We start from the raw sequence: 17,371 nt of genomic DNA, 5'->3' as shown, positions 1-17,371 counted from the left end.
TTACTCCTTGGAAGAAAAGTTATGACCAACCTAGATAGCATATTCAAAAGCAGAGACATTACTTTGCCAGCTAAGCTCCGTCTAGTCAAGGCTATGGTTTTTCCAGTAGTCATGTATGGATGTGAGAGTTGGACTGTGAAGAAGGCTGAGCGCTGAAGAACTGATGCTTTTGAACTGTGGTGTTGGAGAAGACTCTTGAGAGTCCCTTGGACTGCAAGGAGATCCAACCAGTCCATTCTGAAGGAGATCAGCCCTGGGATTTGTTTGGAAGGATTGATGCTAAAGCTGAAACTCCAGTACTTTGGCCACCTCATGCGTAGAGCTGACTCATTGGAAAAGACTCTGATGCTGGGAGGGATTGGGGGCAGGAGGAGAAGGGGACGACCGAGGATGAGATGGCTGGATGGCACCACTGACTCGATGGACGTGAGTCTGAGTAACCTCCTGGAGTTGATGATGGACAGGGAGGCCTGGCGTGCTACGATTCATGGGGTCGCAAAGAGTCGTACACGACTGAGTGACTGAACTGAAATGAACGGAACAAGTTTTAAGAGAAATGAGAGATGCTGAATATGTTCACCATGTAACTAGTAGAACATACAAGGGGTAAGAAAATACAGTCACTAGTAGAGATAATAAATCATATCAACACAGCAATTTATCACTTTTATCTATTATACTTGAAAATATATTTTTCAAAAGATTATTCATTCCTGTTAAGTTATGATAAAACACATACTCTAGTGAATTGTTATTTGCCAGGACCTTGGTGAAATTGTTTTGGAAATGAATTTGCATACATTAATGTTTAGACAGTTGGAACAATAATTTCATTTTGAAGGGATATTTTGCAATTACCTAATTCTTTTGTAGAAAACATTATATAAAAGAAGGTATTAAGTAGCTTATTATTTCATTGTTATTGGAAAAATAAATGAAAGAAGCCAACCGATAAGAAATTATTATAAAACTGTAGAATACCCTGTTATTTTGAAGGTATTTACATTGATAGACTTATGCTACATTGTGGGGGAAATCTTATCAAATGATGTAAAATATAAAAGATAATTTTAAAACTTGGCTATCAGTATGATTATGACTATATCCTCTTACAAATTGGTATGTAGTGTTGGTGAATTATTTAAAGTAGCAGATAAACTCTGAAATTCCAGTGGTTTTTTTTTTTTTTTTTAAATCAAAAGTTGTTTAGCACTAGAGCCAGACATCCTGGAATGTGAAGTCAAGTGGGCCTTGGAAAGCATCGCTACAAACAAAGCTAGTGGAGGTGATGGAATTCCAGTTGAACTGTTTCAAATCCTGAAAGATGATGCTGCGAAAGTGCTGCACTCAATATGCCAGAAAATTTGGAAAACTCAGCAGTGGCCACAGGACTGGAAAAGGTCAGTTTTCATTCCAATTCCAAAAAATAGGCAATGCCATAGAATGCTCAAACTACCTCACAAATGCACTCATCTCACATGCTAGTAAAGCAATGCTCAAAATACTCCAAGCCAGGCTTCAGCAATACGTGAACTGCGAACTTCCTGATGTTCAAACTGGTTTTAGAAAAGGCAGAGCAACCAAAGATCAATTTGTCAACATCCACTGGATCATGGAAAAGCAAGAGAGTTCCAGAAAAACATCTATTTCTGCTTTATTGACTATGCCCAAACCTTTGACTGTGTGGATCACAATAAACTATGGAAAATTCTGAAAGAGATGGGAATACCAGACCACCTAGCCTGCCTCCTGAGAAATCTGTATGCAGGTCAGGAAACAGCAGTTAGAACTGGAGATGGAACAACAGACTGGTTCCAAATAGGAAAAGGAGTACGTCAAGGCTGTATATCGTCACCCTGCTTATTTAACTTCTATGCAGAGTACATCATGAGAAACGCTGGACTGGAAGAAGTACAAACTGGAATCAAGATTGCCAGGAGAAATATTGATAACCTCAGATATGCAGATGACACCACCCTTATGGCAGAAAGTGAAGAGGAACTAAAAAACCTCTTGATAAAAGTGAAAGTGGAGAGCGAAAAAGTAGGCCTAAAGCTCAACATTCAGAAAATGAAGATCATGGTATCCGGTCCCATCACTTCATGGCAAATAGATGGGGAAACAGTGGAAACAGTGTCAGACTTTATTTCTGGGGGCTCCAAAATCACTGCAGATGGTGACTGCAGCCATGAAATTAAAAGACGCTTACTTCTTGGAAGAAAAGTTATGACCAACCGAGATAGCATATTCAAAAGCAGAGACATTACTTTGCCAACAACTTTGCTGTCTAGTCAAGGCTATGGTTTTTCCTGTGGTCATGTATGGATGTGAGCGTTGGACTGTGAAGAAGGCTGAGCACCGAAGAATTGATGCTTTTGAACTGTGATGTTGGAGACTCTTGAGAGTCCCTTGGACTGCAAGGAGATCCAACCAGTCCATTCTGAAGGAGATCAACCCTGGGATTTCTTTGGAAGGAATGATGCTAAAGCTGAAACTCCAGTACTTGGCCACCTCATGTGAAAAGTTGACTCATTGGAAAAGACTCTGATGCTGGGAGGGATTGGGGGCAGGAGGGGAAGGGGACGACAGAGGATGAGATGGCTGGATGGCATCACTGACTCGATGGACATGAGTCTGAGTGAACTCCGGGAGTTGGTGATGGACAGGGAGGCCTGGCGTGCTGCGATTCATGGGGTTGCAAAGCGTTGGACACGACTGAGCGACTGAACTGAAGGCTAGCATAATTCAACACTGCTGTTTGGAGGGTATCTTTCCTGATGATTTAGGGACCTAGGCTTCTTCTGCTATGTGGTTCCACCATCTTCTCCAGGACTTTGAGGTCTTCTACATGCAGCCAGGAGAAATGGAAATCATGAGGCCAAGCTTTGCCTGCTCTTAACCACCTCAAGCCTGAAGTGACACCTGTCACAGCTGGTAAGAACTAGCTCATGGCCCTGTCTGGACACTTCTAGATGGGAAGAGTAGCTTTCCTGGATAGAAGGCTGTTTTGCAAAAATAATGTTACATTAAGGAAGACAAACACAAATTTTGGCTAGAAAACTGGCTGTCTCTGCCATAGTTGTCATGGTGGTATCACCCTGGTCTTGGCTCTATCAGTGGGGATTCGGTGGGAATTATTGGGAGAATTACATGAAAAGTAATCTCTATAAAGCACAATGTAAGAGTTCAGAAAATGTTGACTATGGTGATAATGATATTCTTGCCCTCTCTATCACATCTATGAAAAATATTGGAAGGTAAGTTAGCAAAATGCTAATGGTGGTGGTATTAAGTGACTCTTGTTCCTTTTTCTCTCTGCCAAATTCTCTCTATTGTGGTCTGGCAGCTTTTCTCATAAATATTAATTCATATGAATATCTGAATATAGTGTGTTCAAAAATTTTATAATTGCTATAGTTAATCAATATTTATGTAATGTTTACTATGTAATGGATATTCTTTCAAGCCCTTTACAAATCTGTCTGAAATAAAGACTGTGGAGAGGATAGCAGGTTGTAGTTTATAAAGTCCATGTGAGTAAAGTTGGCTGCAGAAGATCACTAATAATACTTGTATCAGTGAGATTTCCAATGTATCGTTTTCAATATGCAAAAAGCCAAAACTAGAACATGGTCAGATTGATGGCCCCAGTTTTTTCTGCCAGGATGCCTAAGGAGTTTGTTTGGTCCAACTCAAAAGAATATTACTCCTGGCAACAGGAGTATATTTTTTACTTTTACATTTTATACATGAGAAAACTGAAGTTCAGAGAGAAAGGAACTTGCTTTCATTCACACCCCTGGGTTGCTTTTGGTACTGGTGATGTTAGTGGTCAGGAATACTGACACAGCATGGAGCCCTGAAAAGCATTTTTATGGCCAAAGGGCAGCATCATCAATGCATTCAGCGATTAGGGGATGGGGGAGCAAGTCCGGGTAACAGGACATTGGGGAGGAATAGAAAGGGAGATGGAGGAATTCAACACATCTCACTGATTTGTGAACTTCGCTTAAGGTTGCCAATATTTTTAAAAAACTTCTTAAATAGTGGTAAGAAATAGATTGCAAAATGCAAGTATTTATACCAGCCTGAAGAATACTACTGGAGGGTTCATTCATTTGATAAACATATTCTGTATTCAGAGAGTAAGTTTACAAAATGAATAAAATTCAGTCCCTTCCATAGAGCAGCTCAGAACATTGTTGGGGAAAGAAGGAAGTGTAATTACAACATATATTGTTACAAGCTGAAATAGATTGATACTTGAAAAGTATTTTAAAATATGAAAGAGACTCTTCTATGAGAAGTAAACTTTTAAAGGTGTAGAGAAGTAAAAAGAAAAGTTCTCCAAAATAAAAGTAGCTTTCTTCTTTAAGTTATTCAGAATGGCTTACCAATATTGAGTTGATTTTGTAATTATATGTTGAGAATTTTCTATACATATGTATCCTGAGGGCAAGGATGCAATGGGAACATTCAAAATCTTCCAAATCAAGGTAGCTGTGTTTTAGGGAATGCTCATTTAAATGATGATACAACTAATATTTATTGAATACACTTATGTACCAACTAAGTCCCCGTATTCACTCCACTGGGCACTAAGATAGTTTTTCACTAGAGAACATTATGGTAAGAAACACTAAAACTGCTCTCTCAACAAAAGGATTTATTCATGAGGTATTTTAAGCTTATTAGAAAGGATTATTAATAGTTCTAGTGTTGTCTAGTATTTTTAGTTCTGAAATATAAAGGCGTAACTATTGATGACTAGCCAACTATTTCAGAACATTTGCCTCTCCTGTACCTCTTTATCTCTTGGTCAGTTCCCCTCACATGACAAATTAACCTTCTAGAACTCATTATATAATATCTCCAATGAATACAAAGACCTTTTGTGAGTGTGAGTGGATGTTTGTGTGTGTGTGTGTGAGTGTGGGGGGTGTTTTCCTGGCTAACACAAGTCAGGATCTGTTTAAACCCCTTGCTTTGTGCTTAAATGTCACCCTGCCAGAATTCATTGCATCCTGTTTATTAATTTATTAAAATATATTTATACAGAACAGGTTTTATGAGATGGAGTAAAAAATAACATTATGAGAGGCATCCTCCAGATGGAATGGCTTGTCTCCGATGGCAACCAGGAATGCAAACCCAGCATTAGCTGTCAATGCCACTGGAAGGGTCAAGATGATACAACAATTCAGTAATTAAAGGTAAGAGATCAAAGGAAATAATTTGGGGGCTGATTATGGGGAAAGTGCTTTATTTTCTAGACCATTATAAAATTATAAATATTACTTGTGTTTTTTGATACACAAAACACACACTCACACACACACACACACACACACACACACACACACAAGGTCTAATGGGGACGTGATGTGAGGTGCTAAGGCAGCTCTGAAAATTTAACTAATGCTCACTGACCTTCTACTGACACCAAGCACTGGACTAGATGTTCCCATTATCTTTTCAATTCAACTAACTCTACGACACCAGGACATTTACCTCATCCCTCTTAACCTTGGGTTCCTTTCTTGTTTTCCAAATGGGGTTAAACACACCTGCCCAATCATTCAAAGTAACTGTGAAGCTGAAATAAAGAATGAGAACTTATTCTGAAAAAAAAATTAAGCATGACATAGAATAAAGTGTCATTGCTAGATGGCTTTTCCAAGCATCTTCTCAGAGACATCTCTCTTCAAGAACTAGGTTATTTGTATAGGGGTCCTGACGTTTAAATAGGTTTAGTCCTTGAGTACAAAAGCTGGGGAGTGTGTCAGTGATTGGTGAGATAAGCACATTATTTTAAGACATTATAAAGTAGGCTCAGTGGGTAAAGAATCTGCCTGCAATGTAGGAGACACAAGAGATGCAGATTTAATCCCTGAGTCAAGAAGATCCCCTGGAGAAAGAAATGACAATCCACTTCAGTATTCTTGTTCGAAAAATCCCATGGACAGAGGAGTTTGGCAGGCTACAGTCCAAAATAGCCGAAAAGAGTTGGATATGACTAGGTGGCTCAGACAGTAAAGCGTCTGTCTACAATGCAGGAGACCGGGTTTGATCCCTGGGTTGGGAAGATCCCCTGGAGAAGGAAATGGCAATCCACTCCAGGACTATTGCCTGGAAAATCCTATGGACAGAGGAGCCTGGTAGGCTACAGCCCACGGGGTCGCAAAGAGTTGGACACGACTGAGCAATTTCACTTTCACTTTCAAGCGACTAAGCACACAAGTGAGTTTACCGGAGAAGAAATAAATATATGAGTATTATATGCTATGGGGACTCCTTCGAGGGCAGTGCTACAAAATTAGAAAGAGAATGATCCAAAAAAGGGAAAAAAAACCTGAAAAATAAACCAAAAGATAAAAACAGCAATGAGAAAACAGTGATAGGAAACAAGAAATAGAAAGTAATTAAGATCAGGACTTATTTCCTTTGTCTTCAAGCAAATGTAGAAATGAAAGCAAAATATTGTAGAACCTAAAATAGTGTTGAGAACATATTTACTGAGTGAAATATCTGAACAAGTTAGAGGGAAGTTAGTTCTATCCAATATTGAATAAAAATTACTTATCCATTCTGGTCCTCTCACCTAAATGGAAATCAATATGAAAAATCAAATTTCATTTACTTAAGTTCTCTTTAAACCTGCTTTTCAGGAACATGTCTATTTCAGAGTATGAAGCAAAGCTATTTGTGATAAGCTGACTTTTGCCTGTTCAATGATACTAGCAATGATTTTGATTTGTAATCATTGGTCCAACTCCAGTTTGTGAGTTGTGTTTAATCTAAAATTAATCCCTTAAAAATATTAGGCAGTAATTCATAATGGTATGATGCATGGCTATCAGAACTGGTCTTATCTGGTTGATTTTCCATCCCTGGGCCTGTATAGATGTTTTTTAAAAAGGCAGAAAAAAAATCTGCAATTTGAATATTACTCATCTATAAATTGAGCCGGAGATTACCTGAAAGGTATTTCCATCTGACTTTCATTAATGATATATTTCAAAATTTAGGTGTTGAAAGAGATTTTATGGATTGTCTATCCTTCTGTCTTATTAAATAGGTAAGAGAACAGGCTCATAGAAGTGCAGCCAATCACCCTCAGTGTTGAGGACAGGTTCTGGGCCTGAACTCCTAGTCTGTGTTTTTCCCTCTAAAAAATGGGCTATATCTTTAGAAAGCAACCTCTTAGAAATATTGGGAAAATAAAATCAATTTTCCAAACTTACTCAGAAATACATCGATGTATTTTCAGATTAAATCTCTGAATATTTGTTGGGGTTTTAACCTAGTTATTTTATGATTTGGAAGTGAGGGAACAGTCCTAGCTAGCAAAAGAAATGTTTGCTGATTTAAACTTGATGAGAATTTTATGTTTAGGAGAATTTTGGTGTGAAAGAAAAAAAAAATGAGGCAACTTATTTGAAGTGCAATATAAGAGATAATTGTTTTATTTAATCTACTTTCTCTTCTGTATGCTCCCAAACTTAAGTATCTTGTGGCAGACAGTCCTTGGCAAATAATCCAGGCCAAGGCAGCTAAGTGTCCATATACTTCGGTCATCTTTCTTTTGCCTTGCTTCAACACCCTTAGAGGGTATCTATTTTACAAGATGCTATAAGACTACTCGACTCACATGGAGCTTTACATGAGCAAGAAGTAAACTTTTGCTACATTTCTCCATTCAGATGGGCACTTGGTATTAATTGCTCATTTTACAGTGATCATTGTGACTTCCTGTGCCTCTTTTCCTTTCATTCTCTGAGTCTCAGTTAGAATTCCACTGATATATCCTAGTCTTCCTAGGGATCAAAGAGCATCTTGAGTAGATGAAAGAGGAGAGTGAAAAAGATGACTTAAAACTCAACAGTCAAAAATAAAGATCATGATACCTGGTCCCATCACTTCATAACAAATAGACGGGGAAAAAATGGAAACAGTGACAGACCATTTTCTTGGACTCCAAAATCACTGCACAGTGACTGCAGCCACAAAATTAAAATAAGCTTGCTCCTTGGAGGGCTTCATGGTGGCTCAGTGGTAAAGAATCCTTCTGCCCATGCAGGACACATAGGTTTGATCCCTGGGTCAGGAAGATCCCCTGGAGAAGGAAATGGCAACCCACTCCAGTACTCTTGCCTGGAAAATTCCATGGATGGAGGAGCCTGGTAGGCTACAGTCCATGGGGTCACAAACAGTCAGATATGACTGAGTGACTTCACTACTCCTTGGAAGAAAAGCTGTGACCAACCTAGACAGTATATTAAAAAGCAGAAACATTTTTTTTTTTTTGCTGACAAAGGACTATACAGTCAAAGATATGGTTTTTCCAGTAGTCATATACAGATGTGAGAGCTGGAAAAAAAGGCTGAGTGCTAAAGAATTGATGCCTTCGAACTATGGTGCTGGAGAAGACTCTTGAGAGTCTCTCGGACAGCAAGATCAAACTAGGCAATTGTAAAGGAAATCAACACTGAATATTCATTGAACGGACTGATGCTGAAGCTGAAACTCCAATACTTTGGCCACCTGATGAGAACCAAATCATTGGAAAAGACCTTGATGCTGGGAAAGATTGAAGGCAGAAGGAGATGGGGATGACAGAGGATGAAATGGTTGGATGGCATCACGGACTCAATGGACGTGAGTTTGAGCAAACTCCAGTAAATGGTGAAGGGCAGGGAAGCCTGGTGTGCTGCAGTCCATGGGGTCACAAAGAGTCAGACACTACTGACCAACTGAACAACAAGTGAACAGGTGTAGCATTTTCAGTAACTTTGCATGATCGAAGATATGCCACTGTTTTGAATGGCATCAGAATATTCCTTATGAATTACATTCTCCTCAGATGATTATCTTGGTTCCTACTAAAAGCATTTTTTTTTGGTATTAAAATGTTTTTATTTACTACTTTGAAAAGGGATTGTGCTGATTGCAGCTTAAAAATTCCTCTCTCTCTTCTTATTTTTCAAAGTTTGTGTCTGAATAGCTTAGCAGTATAAAGGCCAAGGTGATGTTACTTTTCCCACCGGCAACCAGTTAAATCTATCCCATGATCATATTCCAATCTTCATTGTAATAACAATTGCAACAAAAAGATAACAGTTTTTGCAGAAATTGTAACGTGTCTTTCTTTATTCTGTTCTCCTTCCTTTTGTCACATGGAGGGTTAGCTTGGCCCACGGCCATCCAGAAAGGGGCAGGTGTAGCCACTGTGAGCGGATGTGAAATGTGTGACCTTCATGTCATCTCTTCAAGAGGAAATTGCTTTTCCTTTTTTCTTGAATGTGGTGCTGATAGGTTAATTTTAACTAAGCAGATGAGACATAGTCTAAAGCAATACTTCTCAAATATTAATTTGCTTACCCAGTGATCTAGTTTAAATACGGATTGTAATTCAGAAAGTTAGGATGAGGCCTGAGCCTTAACATTTTTAACAAGGTCCCACATAATTCTGATGTTGCTGGTCCAGGACCACACTTGGAATAACCAGACATTAGAAGATGACGCATGTGTAGGCAGAAGAAACATGGCCCCTGAATCACCTCCAGGAACAGAGCTTTATCACTCACCTAGATCACTCCATTCTGCATTGTTTACTGATACATGCATCAACTTCTATCATATCCACAGTCTTTGTGTTTAGTGGTTAACTCTAGCCTATACTGAAATAAATATAAAACTACTAGTAGTAATAACTCTCATTTACTGAGTGTTTACCATGTGGCTTATTTACTGAGTATCATTTACTGAGTTCTTACCAGGGCTCCCCTGGCAGCTCAGCTGGTAAAGAATCTGCTTGCAGTTCGATTCTTGGTTCGATTCTTGGGTTGGGAAGATCTGCTGGAGAAGGGATAGGCTACCCACTCCAGTAGTCTTGGGCTTCCCTGGTGGCTCAGCTGGTTAAGAATCTGCCTGTAATGGGAGGGACCTGGGTTTGATCCCTGGGTTGGGAAGATTCCCTGGAGAAGGGAAAGGCTATCCACTTCAGTATTATGGCCTGGAAAATTCCATGGATTGTATAGTTAATGGGGTCGCAGAGAGTCGGAGGACAACTGAGTGACTTTCACTTTCACTTCACACTACTGTGAGGCAGGTAATATCTCAAAGAAGTGTTATGTTCATTTTATGGACATGGAAACTAAAGCAAGAAGGGGTCAATAGCTGGCCAGATGCACGCAATTTGCAAATGGCAGATATGGCAGATATGGTATTAAATTCCAATGACAAAAGAAACATTCATTTTCAAAAGGACTACAATTTGACCGGTGCATTTACCTTGGGATTCCTAAGTTTTAAATCTGTTTGATCGACAGAGGTTTTGTCTCTCTTTGGGTTAGTGTTGTCTATTCTCTTCCAGCCAACAAATCAAGGAGAATCACTCTTTACCATTCATGGAAGAGAGGGCCCAACACTATCACTCTTTCTGTCCACCATCTATTCTCAACCAAGATTACTGGAGGAAACAGGCTGAGACTGTAGAGGCATTAATGTGCATACTACAGCTGAAGATTAAAGAGATCTGTTCTCTTTTACTGCTTCATCTTATTAGGTTCTTATCTTCTACTGATTAGCTCTTTTTGGTCCCTAGTGAGCTATGCGATGGCACCCTACTCCAGTACTCTTGTCTGGAAAATCCCATGGATGGAGGAGCCTGGTAGGCTGCAGTCCATAGGGTCACTAAGAGTCGGACACGACTGAGTGACTTCACTTTCACTTTTCACTTTAATGCATTGGCGAAGGAAATGGCAACCCACTCCAGTGTTCTTGCCTGGAGAATCCCAGGGACAGGGGAGCCTGATGGGCTGCTGTCTATGGGGTCACACAGAGTCAGACACGACTGAAGCGACTTAGCAGCAGCAGAAGCAGTGAGCTATAAGAGGGAAGGAAAGAGAGAGAGAGATGCTAATAGATTACAAGCCTGGGAAAATGTCAAGTCTTGCAGAGAGAGGAAAACTAGTATATATGCCTAATGTTCTTTTGGCCTTTGGTCTCTATTGCCAATCAGAACTGCTGGCCTGAGTCAATGAGAGATTCTAATAGCCTAGGGAAGTGTAAACACACAGCACACCAGATACCTCCTATATCTATTCATCCCTGGGTTGTCTAACTGTGTGGAAGCAAAGCCAAATTACACACTATGTTTGTGAAACTGTGTGGAGAGAATAACAGATGGATTAAGACATTTTAAAAACACAACTCTGGATTAAAAGTCAAACCTCAAAAGGAGCACTTCTCCATTGCTTCTCGAGAAAAGTAGAATCCACCCCTAGTGTGAGCAGTTTAGGGCTATTATTTTTGTGACAGAATAGCAATGACATTTCTACTTAAAACTCCTTGTGACCTTTCCAAGGGAGCTGTTTGTGCTTCACTTGCTCTGTTTTATTTTTTACCCCCTCTTCTCCTCTGGAGATTGCATTACTTTTATAACAATGAAAGACTAATAAATAGAAGGAGTAAGAAAGGGATAGGAAGAATGACAAGTTGAAGAGATGAAAGAGAAAGAGACAGTGTAATAAGATTAAACTGTAATAAGATAAAAAGAGAAGGTGAAGGAAGATAAAGGAGAGAAATTAGCCTAAATAATAAATGTAAATTCTAGGTCACCCCAGCTAAAAATATCAGAAAATGCTTTCTTGGTTTTTTGATAATTGCAGAATTAATAGATCTCCGGTGAAAAAGGATCACTCCTGCAATACAGAAAGTCCAGGTGATTGTTGGCTGAATGCTGGAGACTGTGTAACAGGAGACTGATTGTGTCTTCAGAGCTCTCCTTTTGCCCAAATTCTTTACCCCTATCCTTCATAGATACTGCTGCATTCTGCCATCTGCTCCTTTGAAACTCAGGAGGCTCACTGTGATCCTTAGCTTCCTTGAGATCTTGAATTAAATCTCAGAGGAGTTCAGGGGGTGGGTATGAAGTACCTCCCATCTGATTCAAATGTACCTATTGTAAGTCCTTTCCTCCAAGAGTCCACCTGCACTTATGACATCAACAAACTCAAATTAAGCCACTGCTGCTGCTACTGCTAAGTCGCTTCAGTCGTGTTCGACTCTGTGCAACCCCAGAGACGGCAGCCCACCAGGCTCCTCAGTCCCTGGGATTCTCCAGGCAAGAACACTGGAGTGGGTTGCCATTTCCTTTTCCAATGCATGAAAGTGAAAAGTGAAAGTGAAGTTGCTCAGTCGTGTCTGACTCTTAGCGACCCCATGGACCGCAGCCCACCACGCTCCTCCATCCATGGGATTTTCCAGGCAAGAGTGGGGTACCATTGCCTTCTCCGAATTAAGCCACTAGTAGATAGTATTTAAATCATTCACTAATCTTCCCAAGCAATATTTGCCTTTCAATATGCAAAGGAATTTTAATTATCCTGGTTAGAATTCTAGATACCTTGGTAAGATTAGAAAGAAATACTTTGGGATCAGTTTGATAAACATTATCTGTATCTATTTCTATTTCATTTATACATAAAATGCTAAACCTCATTATATTACACTGAAAAATGTAAAAGTAATTCAAGAAAAAGTCAAATTGAATTCTAGAAAGTAAAAGTACTATAGTTTTCTAAAGAACTTCAATTGCCCAAAAACTGATGCAGATACAATAGGAGGTATATCAAGTCACCACAGAGAATGAAGTTTCTTATCTACCCAGTCCTTGATATAGTATTGTGACTGAAGAATTATTCTCTTTCTAAAGTAAGGAGTACTTGTTAATCTCTTTATTAAATCCTATTGCCACAGATGGCCCATAACTTGTGAGTAATAATAAATACTTACTTGTTTCAGCTGTTTATTTTACAATAGCTTGTTCTGAGGCCATAGCTCACTGAAGCATTTATCCACAGCTGACAAATTCTGCCAGCGGTCTCTTGAGTTAGTAAACACACAGAACCAGCAATAGATTCAGCATAATGATAATGTGGAATTAAGCTATGACCATAGCTTCACTTTGTGGTAGATACTTGGAAGTGATAAAGAGACTCAGGGAAGTTCATGAATTCTTCTCTACCTCTCACTTTTTCTTCCTTTATAACATTCATCTAACTTCTATGATAGGAAGTGGCAACAAGAATGAGTAAGTCACTGTCTTTGCCCCTAAACTCAGGGTTTATTGAGCATATGTGTATGTATAGGGAGGCAAACAAGGAAATGATTAATTAATGACATCTGTAAAACTTTGATGTTTGAAAATACAGAAGGGATACAAGGCTTAATTCTCCTTGAGAACCTAAGGAAAACCTTTATAGAAGATACCTCATTTGAGCTAAGTTTTGAAGAAATAGGTTGAAGACATCATAAAATATGATCCATGGACCAGTAGCATCAGCCTCACCTAGGGGTTTGTTAGAAATCCGGGACTCTGATCTGTATCACTGTTCATGATGCCAATTGCTATTCACACTGTCCACACTGTTCATTAAACCCAGGGTAGGCAAGGCTTAAGCCTTATAAGAGGCTGGAAGGAGATACAAAGAGCCATGGGAAGTGCAGACACATTTACTCTCTCCTGCGGGCACAGCAACCGTAACACAGCCTCTCTTCCGGCCGACTCAACAGCCATAGCAGCAGCCACAGTATAACCATCATGGGGCTACAATGGAGCCATAACATAACTCACATGACATAACCACGCTGGCACTCCTTTGCAGCCCCAATGCGGCAGCAGCCAGAGCTCTCCCGGTGACACTCTTACAGGCACACCTCACACAGCAGCCCATGACCAAGAGAGTACCTCATGATATGCGTGTGGAGTGCTATCGAGGATCTCAGCTCTTTGTGAGATGTGAGAGAGCCTGACCAGCCATCTTGGCTAATTTGCTTGCTCCCCACAGGATCCCATCCAGACTACTGGATCAAAATCTGCATTTAAAAAAAGCTTCATAGGTTATGCATATGTACATTAAAGTTTGGGTTAGAGTTGTTGTTAGTGTGATGGTTCCTATTTTGTCTGCACATTAGAAACATCAGGAGAGTTTTACAAAATGTATTAATACCCAGAGTCGCTATATCTAGAGTTTCTCACTCAACTAACCTAGAGGAATCCCAAGCATGAATATACGTAGTGTGTGCAGGCTCTAGTCAGTGGTTTTGTATGGCTACAGCCATATGTTAGACTGTTGAACTGTCATGAGCTTGAATGTTATGAGCTGGATCTTAAGGTATAAAAAATGGGCATGGTGAGATACAGTCCTAAGATTCTGAGAAATTCTTCCTAAGATTCTGAGAAATTCTTCCAACTCTCCAAGCTACAAATATGAAAGTTCTTCAAACAGTCATGATGACTTTCATTGATGCCTGAGTCCTAAGCCTGATTGCATGACAAAAATCTTAGAATACCTGGAAATGTGGGCATAAATTAGATGACAAAAGTTCTCATGTTGCAGGAAATAGAAACAGAAGGACATGATAAAGGAGACGGATCATATTTGGAGATCTACTTGTCAAGGCTGTAATGAACAAAGGCTTAGAGACAACTTATGAGGATGTTTTATATAAGAGATGGTGTTGGAAAGAACATAATTTATCCAACTTTTTTTTAGTGTTGTTTGTCCTGTTCTGATTCTCGCCAGACCTGACTCAGCTTGGAGAGAGAATTTAACCGCCCCCCTCCAAATCTCCCACTGATGCGTATTACAGATCCCATGACATTCTCACTGTATTCATTGCAATGTTTGGGCCAAGTTCCAATCAGAAAATTACTTTCTATTGACTATAAATTTCACACCTCCAACATGAAGACTTCCTGTAATACACAGTCTCTAAATTGGCTTCAAGTCCTTCCTGAGACCAAGTATGACACATACCCTCAAATGGGTTTCAAATTGAGCCACAGCCTTGGCTAAACATATTTTAATGACAACACATAACATTCAGGTCATTGAAAGAATATTTCCCCCTTCATATGATACATGTGTTGCTGGCATAAAATTATATGACTTATGTCCCCTTTCAGCGTTAGGAGGGTCGAGAAATCTTTTTCACTTTCAGCCTGAAATTACTCTGCAGTATAAATTATTACTCACAGTTCAACACTTGCTGTGTTCAGCCCAGAGGTGGCTGCCTTCTCAAAGGCTCTGTGATTTATGGGTGGAGGCAGAAGGGCGAGAGTGCCTCTGAGCAAGCATGTACCAGCCCTGTGTTCCCTCTGTCAGAGGCAACAGAAGGTTGAGAAGATCATTCCCATCAAATCATACAAATCAGAGAAATAACAGAGAAGCTTTCAACTCTATTGATATGGAAGAATCAGTGTAGGAGTGTAGGGAGAATCACTGAGGGGAACATCTATTCTGCTTAGCTGTTTCTTTGTTTGATTTTTGGGTTCCTCAAGACTAAAACAATTAGAATCTTGAATAATCCAAGAAGCAGACAATAGATTCTGCTGCTGGATTCTCTCTGCTACTTGCTAACATTTGGTCATCTCAGACTCCATTGCCTCAGTGTTAAAAACAGGTATAATAAAATTTTGCTTCATTTACAAGGTTATTGTTTCACTCAAGTGAGCTGAATTCTTGGAACTTTTGTGTGAACTGTACAAAGGCAAATACTTTATTGGGTGAAAGGTGGTATTTTTACATATGATGAGCTCATCCTGGGGCTCACCCTCCTCAAGGGTGATAGCACTTTTATCAGGACTGGGTTTTCCAGAGGTGTTCCAAACATAATCCTGCTGGAGCCCTTTATCTTCATCCTGTATATTGCAACCTCATCTTCACCCTGTATATAGCTGGTATTCTATATATATTGTTATTTCAAGAAAACCATTTTTGACTGCAAAGGAAATAGATCTCCAGCACCTGGACTCCTTCATGAAATGAAAGACCTGGTTAGCAACTGTCCGCAGGAGAAACTAAAACTACCATTTTTGTAAACTTTTGTTACTTATATTAAACTTCAAAGAGTGAAAGCAATCATCTTTAGCAAAGTAGAGAATTTAGAAATTTACAATTATTGATTTTTTTTTTAAATGGAAAAGGTACATTGAGGTTGTTATCTACCCTGAATTGACTTCCATAATAAGCATGTTTGCATTAGTAAAAACTCTCTGGGGATTATACTGGTTTGCAAAACACTGAAATTAAAGTTACATAGTATTGTAAGCAGGAGTAAACACTCAGTTGGAAACACTGAAGGCCTATGTTTCTCTGTGCTTCAGCAATCATTGACAGTCCAAGTTTGGACATGTGTCTATTTAGAGAGGTATAAACCTCTGGTAGAGTTAGTGAAAGCTCTTAGCTACACAAACAAAACATCAACTGAAAGGTGATAACAACACTTCTCATACAATCAGGGATCTTGGGAGATGTGTGCTTGCAGGGGGCCAGGCGATCACAGGCCTTAGTGGCTGTGAATGGCAGGGGGCTTGGGAGTTCTGACATTTCTAATTAGAAGTCGTTTCCTCATAAGCTATCCCTCTGGCTCAGACAGTAAGGAATCCACCAACAATGCCGGAGACCTGAGTTCAGTCCCCAGGTTGGGAAGATCCCCTGGAAAAGGGACTGACAATCCACTCCAGTATTCTTGCCTGGAGAATTCCATAGACAGAAGAGCCTGGAGGGCTACAGTTCATGGGATCACAAAGAGTTGGACACGACTGAGCAACTAAAAACTTTCGCTTCACATAAGTTGAATTTTTTTTTCTTCCCTAAATTGGCAACTCAACTTTGACTTTAAATCTCCTCTTTCAGGGTGCTTTAAAAGATTAATTTTTTCCCCTTTGGAAGCCAGAATGCGTTTTATGGGGAAGAACTCTGGATACCCAAAGGAAAACTTTCCTCAGATCTCCCAATGAATCTTGGCAGATTTTACATATAGGCACCTTCTTACCCTTGATTTCGAATTTCAAACATCTTTTCTAAGTCCACTTTTTCTTCTGTTATATAAATGCAATCCCCAAAGACATACTTCTCAGTCATTAATAACTATTGGAAGAATACTATTAAAGGATCAATGTGCTAAATGTCAGCAGCATTGCTAGAGGTTACATTCAGATTTATAAGGTTTTGAGAGCTACTGTAGCTGGGATTACAATTTTTTTTAGGGTAAGATGTTCTATTCACTAACTGTAGAGGTGGATGGATCTGCTAATGGATGATACAAAATGAATAAACCAACCAAACACAGCTATTTAAAGCATTTTGAATGTTTCTGTCATGCTTTCACCTAAATTTTAAAATATGAAAATATATAACAATACATGTGTAAATATTATAAATAATGTATATTTATAATTATATATAGTATATAAAATATAATGATAATAGATGTTTGTAATAATTGCTATAAATCCATTTAAAGGTTTTCCATAAGAATGAAATTCATAATGTGGTTTCTTCATCATAACATTGTTTAT

At 39.2% G+C, this 17,371-nt stretch overlaps 1 long non-coding RNA gene across 1 annotated transcript in view; it reads left to right on the top strand.

Moving 5' to 3' along the window:
- Nucleotides 1-5,086: 5,086 nt before the first annotated feature.
- The window catches only part of LOC114113251 (uncharacterized), a 37,534-nt gene continuing 25,249 nt past the window's right edge, over nt 5,087-17,371 (top strand). Inside the window, exon 1 of the long non-coding RNA XR_003588302.3 lies at nt 5,087-5,213. This is a non-coding gene — a long non-coding RNA (uncharacterized LOC114113251). The remainder of the gene's footprint in view (nt 5,214-17,371) is intronic.

The sequence above is a fragment of the Ovis aries genome, chromosome 1, assembly GCF_016772045.2.
Source record: "Ovis aries strain OAR_USU_Benz2616 breed Rambouillet chromosome 1, ARS-UI_Ramb_v3.0, whole genome shotgun sequence".
Lineage (NCBI taxonomy): Eukaryota > Metazoa > Chordata > Mammalia > Artiodactyla > Bovidae > Ovis > Ovis aries.
Note: the sequence above shows the minus strand (reverse complement) of the source record. Positions and strands in the feature narration are given on the sequence as shown.